An 11,357-nucleotide genomic window follows, 5' to 3' on the forward strand; every position below is an offset into this window, starting at 1 on the left:
TTGAATGTATGGATGTTTGAAAAATGGTAATGGAATGATATGGATTAGAGTATTGTTTTTGTGGTAATTACTATCCAATATTCAGTCATACAACACAATACAAAACAATGTGTTGTATGACTGTAAAAGAGTTCAAAATTGAGGCTTCTCCTACAGCAGTCACTGGTTTGTTACCCAATTTGATTACAATATTCACACCACAGCTAACCAAATAGAGTAGTTGTGTGAACTAACAACCAACAACAAAACAAAACAAAGTTCTGTTGTGTGAGATTCATAACACACAACAGAAATGAAATCATATCTGTTGTCTGAGTAATAAACAGACAAGGGAGATAATTTCACTTCAGTTGTGTGTTATTAATTTCAGACAACAAAGAATGAGTAATATCTGTTGTGTGTTATGAACCTCAGACAACAAAGAATGAGTTATATCTGTTGTGTGTTATGAATCTCACACAACAACGAATTCCTTCTTCTGTTGTCTGAATGTACCGACACATCCCCGCGCATGCCATGCTAGGCACATGCCTGCGCATAATTCACACAACGGAAACAGATATTCTGTTGAGCAAAGTATTGTCACACAACGGTGAAATCACTGTTGTCTGATTTTTCAATCACACAACACTCACTTAGACCACAGTTAGTTTGGTCATCACACAACAGAAATCACCGTCGTCTGATGACCTTTTTGTAGTAGTGCCACAAATTATCTTGCTTCCCATTTTGGTTTTCTTGTTGTAAAAGAGAACTCTTGGTGACTTTCTGAGTTGCGGGGTAACAAATCATGATTTCTTTGTATTCCATGAGATTTCTATTTTTTTATCGCATAATTTTTTTTTTTTTTTTTATAGTAATAGTCAACCATTTTATTAATAATAAACATAAGAAAAATTACAACTTATAGATGTAGAAACTACATCAAAATATAAAATAGCAAGAGAAATACTAGATGCAACAAAGCATCAGAAATAAAATCTAGCAAGGGTACGAAGGGATGCAATTAAGCATTTGATGAGGCACCAGACAGAGTCCGGGCTATGTAAAATGGTACCAATAGTATGGTCGACCATACTTCCACGCAAAGATATACATCGAATAGAGGGTAACATTCTATCAAGGTAACCGCCGGTAGTGTGACCGACCTTGCATACTCCACGCAAAATATGCGCTGAATAGAGAGCAATCTTCTACCTAAGTAACCAAAGAAGCAATTCCAACATGCAAATAAATTTAGGGCCCAAAAAAGGTCTCCCGGATCCCAAATGCGAACCGTAACAGCTTCGGGCTCATTCACCAGCTGCCAAGCCCCAAGAAGAAAGACCCAGCCCAAAACCCTACTTGAGAAACCCAACATAATAGAGGCCCAGGCCCGCCAAGGTCTACTTTGGGCACCCACAGCCTCTCTGGGCACCAACCTTGATCGCGGCTCCTACAACTGCTCCACCGCCCGTCATCGGAGAAAGCACAACCCGGTCCTACCAACGCGACTCCAGCCGCCTCCACCAGATGTAGCGCAGGTCCAGCCCACAGCCCAGGCGCTGCTCCACTCCGATCGCCGCTCCAATGCACTGGGCAACTGGATCGAAAACCGGCCCCTCACTCGCCACCAGTCCAGGGCCGTACACCGTCGACTTAAGCCGTGCCCGAGCTGGTCGAAGACGCCTGACTCTAGGGGCCGTCCTGATCCGAGAAGGCAACGTAGCCATTGCTTCTTCCCATTGAACAGAGACACGATCAGAATGGGCCTGAAGGGAAGAGATTGCCACAGGCCAAAATCAAGCCACCAACTTCTGCCACAGCGCTACCAGATCGGAACCACTTTCCTCCGATTTCAGTAGAGCTCGGATTGGACGAAGAGGACGAACTCTCAGTGCCATCCCAGTCCAGGTATGCACCACAGCTGCTTCCCTCCTCAGAAAAGAACCGGCATGATCAAATAGCGTCTAAGAAAAAGAGGTCGTCGTCGGCAAGATTGCGAACCACAACCTATCAGGCGACATGGTATGAGCCGTGAACCAAGGTATCGGCGCCGAGAACGATGCAGGAATTTTGCTCCATCGTTGATGGAGTAAGGTACAGAGAGACCAAGAGCAGCGCTCTCCCAACCCTAGCTGAGCTCTAGGTATTTTCATCCTAAAGAAAAGTCATTGGTTCACAATGTATATATAGAAATCTGTTGTAGAGAATTGTAATTGTGTGTTTATTATTGATAATAGGAGCCCTTTATATAGGAAGTTACAAGGTACACAATAGGTAATAGAATCCGAATACAATTGAATACCTAAAATACTTTCCTATTACAACTCTAAACCCTAGTTTCTAGAGGCACACATTATGTCGACATCCTTCAACACTCCCCCTTATGTCGCTCAAACTTGGTGATGACGCTTTGATCGTTGCCTCACTAAAAACCTTGCCAGGTAACAAAAACTCTGTGAGACAAAAATAACCCTGGTCGAAGGACAAAAAGAGCACAACACGTCATTCACTCTTCGAGATCGAACATGTAGACATCATACGTCCCTCTGATGTCAATATATCCCCCTGATTGCTACAATCATGGGAGCTCGGATAACTTTCTTAATCCGATGCTCTTCACATGTTTCTCGAATGTGGATTTAGGTAACGACTTAGTAAATAAGTCCGCTACATTATCCTCAGATCGGATTTGATTCACTTCAATATTTAGAAGTGCCTGTTGTTGCTGATTGTAAAAGAACTTAAGCGATATATGTTTGGTGTTGTCGCCCTTGATGAAACCTAATTTCATTTGCTCAATACAAGCTGCATTATCTTCATAAATGCATGTAGGTTTGACTTGGATACATATTTACGCAAGCGTACGTATCGTTGTCAAGATAGGGAAGTATAATGCCCAAAGTTATCGTACCACGGGGATTAGTGGCTAACCCACAATCCTTGGGTAGTCGGAACGAAAGTCACAAGCAAATAAAGAAAAGTAAAAAGAAAATAAATAAAAATGTTAATCTAAGGCACCAAGCCTTAGCAATGCTCGGCTTTGATTTTCACCAAAGCCTAATCAAAACTAAGAGCCTAGTGATGAATATTTACAATGAGTTGGAGTTCAATATTTTGAGAGTTGATTTTAGATTAACAAAATGTAATGAAATGTAAAGCAATTAATAAAAATGCAAATAAATTAATAAAAGTGTAACCAAATAAATGAGAATGTCGGGTGTTAGGGAGGTTCCTTCACCCAATTTCATGTGTCGGAAGCTAATCTAATATAGATGCAAATTTCCTACTTTGGCGGTAGTCGTATCCAAGGCGGTTCAAGGCTCAAGGACCTAAATTCCCTTTCATGGTATTCCTACTCCGGTTCAAGGGCCGTAGGGACTCACTTGGCATGAATTAGAGCCGGTTCAAGGGTCACTAATTCACATCAAGAGGCGTAGAGATCGAGGAATTAGACTACTAAGCGACCCGCCCGCGCAATCACGCAACGGGTGTAAATCACCATGCTTATAACCCCTCGAATACGAAATTGAAGGTTTCTAGCTTAGAAATTAGAGGGGGTCAAGCCCCTAACTCCATCCTAGACATGCTCAAAATACACACCCTAGAGTTGACTAGGCTCCTAGACATGCATTTTAACCCAACAAAAATAGATATAAGCATCCGTCATATGAAAATTGCATCATTACATTAAATTAAACATCTTTTACACAAAATTTGGGTTAGGGACACAACCCTAAAACCCAACAAGAAAATTACTCACTACGCATAATTATGAACATCAAAGATACAAAATTCAAAGAGAAAAGAGTATAGAAGTGTAGGAGAAAACAAGAATAGTTACAAATAGCTAAAAAGCTAGCATGACTAATCTTGATTTACAACTCCCACAATTACCCAAGTCTTGAATCTTGTAGAGGAGAAATCTTTGATGAATCCTTGAAGCTTTGGGTGAGTAAATCCTTTAAATCCCAAAAGATTACTAAGAAAATAATAAAGAAAAGATGATGGGAATGTGATTGATGGGAGAGGGCAGCAGCCCTCCCCTTTTGGAAATGGTTGTGCGGCGCTCTTCTGTCTTCTGTAGGGTTCTCTCTTCCAAAGATGAGATATGAGGATATATATATATATATATATGTGGTGGCTGTCTGGGTCTTCGTAAAGGAAGGAGAGTAGTGTGAGTAAATGGATGGATGGATGATTGCCAGAGGGAGAAGAAACGGAATCGTGGCTGTTCAAAAAGAAGGAGAGGAATTAAATGGCACGTGGTGGTCTGTGAGGTAGAATGGATTAGGCTCAATCATGATTAATCAAACCATTGATTAATTTATGGTTTAATTAATCATCATGCTGTTGATTCTCTTTGCTTCTTCACGTGCCCACCATTGTTAATTAAACATTTGTTTAATTAACACTTTTTTTGCTTCTTTTATTTTTATTTTTCTTTTCTCCTTCTTCTTCTCTCTCAATGCATTTCCGCATATATTATCGGAGGCAATTGGATTCCGCTCCTTTGATAGCGTTGACTACGGTTGACCCGCATTGACTATTTCGTCTCTTTCTCGGAAACTCCAATTAGCTCCAATTTTGCACCATTTTCCTCCAAAATTCTCAACTCCGCTTATTTGCTACAAAATAAATAATAATTGATTAGTTACATATTAATTAACTTGAGAATTGATTTATTTCTAGTGTTTTCGATATAATTACACGTATATAAATGCGTGTAATCAAGGTTCATCTGTGGTAGACTTCAAACCACAAGTTTCTCGAATATGTCTAACTACAGACCTTAGCCATATGCATTCTCGCACAGCTTCATGTAGAGCAATAATCTCTGCATGATTTGAGGAAGTAGCAACAAGGGTCTGCTTTGTAGACCTCCAAAATATCGATGTGCTTCCCATGGTAAAGACATAACCCGTTTGGAATCGACCTTTGTGAGGGTCAGAGAGATACCCTGCATCAGCAAAACCCATCAAGACATCGTTGTCATTTTGATGGAGAGGAGGAGGAGCACGGAAGGTGGCGTTTTGCCTTGTGGAGTCTGATCCCACACTTCCGTTATTTCTTTTCTCTCTGTAGGGATAAAACAAACCCATATCAATCGTACCTCTCAAGTATTGAAAGATTGTCTTTACACCAATCCAATGGCGGCGTGTTGGCGCAGAACTGTGTCGAGCTAACAAGTTCACTGCGAATGAGATATCCGATCTTGTGCATTGAGCTAAGTACAATAATGCGCCTATTGCACTTAGACACGGCACTTCAGCCTCTAATAAGTCTTCGTCCTCATCCCTTGGACGAAATAAATCTTTTCCGGGCTCAAGACTACGGCCGATCATGGGAGTACTCACAGGCTTTGCTTTATCTTCGTTAAAGCGCCTTAGTAATTTTTGAGTATATGCTGACTGATGGATCATAATCCCATCACTACGGTGCTCGAGCTCTAGTCCGAGACAAAACCGTGTTTTCCCAAGATCTTTCATCTCAAATTCGGATTTCAAGTATTTAACAATTTCCTTTAACTCATCTAGAGTTCCAATTAGGTTCATGTCATCGACATAAACTGCTACAATTGCAAATCCGGAACTTGTCCTTTTTATAAACACGCATGGGCATATTTCATTGTTGACATATCTTTTCTCAATCAAGTAGTCACTTAGACGGTTATACCACATCCGTCTGGATTGTTTCAATCCATATAGTGAGCGTCTCAATCTTATTGAAAACGCGCTCCGTGGTTTAGAGCCACTTGACTTGGGTAATTGAAGTTCATCTTGAACCTTCATATATATCTCTGAATCTAGATCCCCATAGAGATATGCTGTAACCACATCCATAAGCTGCATGTCAAGTTTTTCGGAAACTACCAAACTGACAAGGTAGCGGAACGTTATAACGTCCATTACGGGAGAATATGTCTCCTCGTAGTCGATTCCAGGGCGTTGTGAGAAACCTTGCGCCACAAGGCGGGCTTTGTATCTAACAACCTCATTTTTCTCATTATGCTTTCTAACAAAGACCCATTTATGGCCAACAGGCTTTATATTTGGGGGTGTCAGCGTTATAGGCCCAAATATCTGTCTCTTTGTTAGTGAATCCAATTCAACCTGGATCGCATCTTTCCATTTAGGCCAATCTGCTCTTCGTTGACATTCTTCAACGGAGCGAGGTTCGATATCATTGTGTTCTATAATTCCTTGAGCGATAGAATATGCAAATACATCATCAAGGATAATAGAATCTCGATTCAACGTCTCATGTACACTAGTGTAATTCATGGAGATCTCTCTATTCCCTGGAATTGGTTCTACCATTGGAGCGTCCCCCAATGATGTCTCTTGGACATAACCATAATCCGAAATATCTTCATGAGACGGGTTATTTATGTCGATGATTAATGGATCACTTTGTGCCGAACTCGCTTTCTTTCTTGGGCGAGAATCCATCGAACCTTTGGGCCTCCCACGTTTCCTTGCTGGGAGCCTGGCCTGGGCCACATTGCCATCACCATTAGTGGTGGCGGCGCCATGCCCAATACCTCTAGGGGTGACGCCATGTCCATGATTTTTAGGGACATCAATCCTTGCAGGCACGTTTGCAGCAGGTATATGTGATCTTGTCACTTTAGCGATATCAGAAAACGCGTCAGGCATAGAGTCTGCTACGTTCTTAAGATCAAGAATTCTCCGCACTTCAATTTCAGACTGTGCGATTCGGGGATCAAGATGAGACAAAGTGGGGACAGACCACGACAATTCCTGTCGTTCATGTTGAACATTATTGTTCTTATCTCCCCCTAACGACGGGAAGACTGTCTCATCAAAGTGACAATCCGCAAATCTAGCGGTAAATAGATCGCCTGTCAAGGGTTCTAAATAGCGGATAATAGTTGGAGAGTCATATCCAACATAAATGCCTAATCGTCTTTGAGGACCCATTTTGGTGCGCTGTGGCGGCGCAATTGGTACATAAACTGGACACTCAAATATTCGTAAGTGTGAGACGTCATGCTCATATCCAGTAACCAACTGGGACGCAGAAAAGGGTTGAGTGGCAGTAGGCCTCAGACGAATAAGCACAGCTGCATGCAATATTGCATATCCCCAAGCAGAAACAGGGAGATTGGTGCGCATAACCAATGCTCTAGCAACCATTTGAAGTCTTTTAATGGCAGCTTCTGCTAGACCATTTTGGGTGTGAACGTGAGGAACAGGGTGTTCAACATCAATCCCAATGAACATGCAATAGTCATCAAAAGTTTTTGATGTAAACTCTCCAGCATTGTCAAGACGAATTGACTTAATGGGATGATCAGGGTGGTGAGCCCTTAACTTAATGATTTGTGCTAGGAGTTTAGCAAATGCAGCATTTCGTGTGGACAAAAGCATGACATATGACCAGCGTGTCAATGCATCAACCAACACCATAAAATATCTAAATGGTCCGCAAGTTGGTTGGATAGGTCCACAAATATCACCTTGGATTCTTTGTAAGAATGGTATATTTTCTTTGGTGTCCTTTGCATAGGATGGTTTAGATCCTAACTTTGCAAATGAGCAGGCTTTGCAAAACGAATGATTGGCTTTGGAAGCAACCAAGGAAGAATTTGGTTGTACCACGAAGTCACAATTGACTTTAGAAGTAGAAAAAGGAACCAAGGAGGCATTAGTGGTGTCAATACCACTTTTGGGCCGCAGGGGGTAGGCGGCATTGGCTCTACCTTGGACCAAATTTTGGTTTTGACTTCTTTTCGTTTTGAAAAATGGATGTCCGTGTGAAGTCTTTAGTATACGGATCATCATATCACGACCTGGGTGTCCCAGACGATCGTGCCAAAGCCTATATGTGTCAGAATCCCATAAGTCATCTCTCATGACATGGTTAGATTCAATGACTCGAATAGTGGTTGCATACAACCCACTAGAGCGACACATAAGTTTCTCTAATACTCGTTTATGTCCGTAGTCATTAGAGGTGATGCAAAGGAACTTTTATCCATTCTCACAATGTGTTTCCACATGAAAACCATTGGCTCTTATATCTTTAAAACTCAATAGGGTTCTTCTAGCCCTAGGAGCATATAGAGCTTCGGTGACATTAATACTTGTGCCATTTGGCAACATAAATTGAGCTGGTCCTCGACCATGAATCAATTGTGATGGTCCAGCCATCGTAGTCACAGAAGATCGACTAGGCGTCATCCATAGAAATAGTTGCCTATGTCGCAATATAGTATGTGTGGTGCCACTATCAACAAGGCATTCCAACTCCCCAGGAAACATACTGAAAAATAATAAAGTTCGGAATTAAAACATGTCCATGACATTGAATAATAAGATGATACTTTATTAATAAAGATAGCCAATGATTACATCAAAGGTTCCAAAAAAATCTAATCTAAAATAAAGAAAATCAAACTGAGACACATTGTAGTCACTCTATCCGTTTGGTAACTCCAATCAAATATGACCAGAAAAGTAGAGAGAGATGTTGATGGAGCGAGGCTCGCTTAAGTACCAATTATCTTAATGACTTTCCTAGATATCATATTTTATTGGGTGCGCCACATAAGAAAGAGTTGATACAATTGTCATTTATTGACTAAGGCTTATTTGCCATTACAAAAATTCTTGGAAAATAAAAAGGACTATTCTAATCAAAGTCTGCAGCATCCTTGTGCACTTCATCTTCAGCTTTGAAGTCCTCTATGGTGAGGTTGACATCTCCACCATCTTCTTCTCCTTCTTCTGCAAGGTACACTTCTTGCTCCCTCAGGTCCCTGTATGCCCTGTATCTTGCAGCTAGTTGCTCGCTTGCCTTGCATTGCTTGAACCAATGCTCACTTGACCCACATCGATGACACATGTCATTGTGGTTACCTCCCCTCAATTGAGGTGCACGTTGTGCACGTTGTGGTCGTTCCCTAGGAGGGTTGACGCCACCACCACGACCCATGGCGCCACCACCACGGCTAACGTTGCCACGACCCCCTCTCCCACGTGTGGCATTGCCACCACGTGTATCCTCTCCAAACTTGCGGTTTCCTTCCTGATTAGGGCGGTTATATGGACCCATACGTCCCTCATATCCCTTATTCCTAGGGTTCCGCTCCTTGCGCCCTCATTTGGGTGCATTATAATTCGCCTCATGAACGCTCTTAGTTCCAATGGGCCTTGAATTATAATTCCTCACGAGTATGTTATCATGTTTCTCAGCTACAGATATGATATTGATAAGCTGATGAAACCTCGTGATCCGTCCAGCATTGACGTCAGTACAGTATTGCTTTGATATCACAATGGCTGAAACGGGGAAGGTGGAGAGAGTCTTCTCAATTAGCTCTTGCTCTGTGATAAGTTTTTCACAAAATCTCAACATGGATTGTATGCGAAGAGCTTCTGAATTATATTCAGCAACAGACTTGAAGTCAGCAAAGCGCAGATTGTTCCATTGAACCTTCAAGTCAGGGAGGAGGGAATCTTGGACATTGCCAAAGCGCTCTTCTAGCGCTACCCATAGCTCTCTTGCATCCTTGATCGACATATACTCCAATCTGAGTGCTTTGTCCATATGACGTCGCATCAAGATGACTGCTTGAGAATTGTAATTGTGTGTTTATTATTGATAATAGGAGCCCTAAACCCTAAACCATATAACGTGTTGTAGAGAATTGTAATTGTGTGTTTATTATTGATAATAGGAGCCCTTTATATAGGGAGTTACAAGGTACACAATAGGTAATAGAATCCGAATACAACTGAATACCTAGAACATTTTCCTATTACAACTCTAAACCCTAGTTTGTAGAGACACACATTATGTCGACATCTTTCAACAAAATCCTCTTATTCTTTTTTTTTTATCGCATAATTTAGATAAGTTAGAAAAGTAGTTAGTTTTAGAAACAATTTCCAAATACCTTGAGAGCTGATATTTAAGCTTGGTGCTATAGGTTGGTCTTTCTCCACTGTTCTTTTCGTTGCAAGCTTAGCGATAGTATATCATAGATCCGTATAGGATGCTTGAGCAAAGAATAATAAAGAATTAAAGATTCAAAATGTGGCTTGTTTCCCCGTAATTTTAACCATCATATTAGTACTCATTAGCAAGAAATCCAACCACCATATTTGCATATCGAATTACAAAGGTCAAAGTAGATGTTTTGCTACTTTGGGGCAAGTTTTGACGTTTCGGTGGTGCACGCATAAGAAGACATTTCTTTGGCGAAACCGATGCCGACTGAGCCCAAAATTGCGATCCCATTTTGGACCATTCATATATATGAATGCAGTCTGTACAAGGTTGTTAGAAGAATTTAGTTTTGGATCAGTGCTACCATTCTGGACCAGAGGCAGTACTCTATGATCCATCTCGATCATCATGCACAATCTAAAGTAGACATCGGAATGGGGTTGATTTTGTTGCTTTGCTACCTCAAATCTCAAAGCCACACATTTACTAGTACATTCACTGTGTGAGCTGTAAAGCAATATTGTGTTGGCGCTTAATGACCAAGAAATACAGGAAGTCAGGAACAATGTTTTGCCCAGAGGAAAATCCTCGGCCTCTATAGCAGGAAAAGTACGATAGTCTTTACACTGATGCCGACTTGTTTGGCTTTGGACTTAAATTTGATGTGTCCCATTGAATCCTGCTGTACGTGTCAGTTCTACTGGTTCTCAGGACCCATCATGTCATTTCAAATTTTCAACTTAACTTCATGATCTCTCACCAGTCCCTCTCTTAACCTGCTCTACCATTTAACATCATCAGCTTCAATTCAATTCTGCAGAAGGAAACAAACAAAAAATGAGCTCAAATATTCAGAGAAGGGGTTCTTCTTCTTCTTCTCGGAAGCAAAGAAGAAGGTCTCGCCCTAGAAGCCTTAATCCACTCAACATTAACGTTGCTGAAGCTAGGAGACAGGTTTACCATGCCTTGATCCTCCACAGAACATCATCAAAGTCATCATTTCAATCTTCTTCATCCTCATCATCCTCGCATGATGTTGTCAGTGGTACTTCTACGCAGCTATTGCAGTCGATGCCTCTGCCGGAGCCGGTTTGGTCAACCACGGCGCCTTCGGTGCCGCCTCGTGTGCCATATTCTGGGGGACCAGCCATGGAAGCAGCAGACATTGAATTTGAGTGGGGAGAGAACCAAGCTTCTTCCTATACTTGGTGGTTGGCTTTTTTGAAGAGTTTAGATGGTAATAATAGCACTACTAGTACTGTTCCTCAAGAGTTTAAGTACCCACTGGCATTGGGGAGTTCTAATTTGTTTTTTGGCCGGAGGCCTGGTGGTAATTTTAAAGTCGAAGAGGCAGATGAGCAGATCCCTTCACCAGATGAATGGTTGATAATTCCAAC

The sequence above is a fragment of the Rosa rugosa genome, chromosome 7 (assembly GCF_958449725.1).
Source record: "Rosa rugosa chromosome 7, drRosRugo1.1, whole genome shotgun sequence".
Taxonomy (NCBI): domain Eukaryota; kingdom Viridiplantae; phylum Streptophyta; class Magnoliopsida; order Rosales; family Rosaceae; genus Rosa; species Rosa rugosa.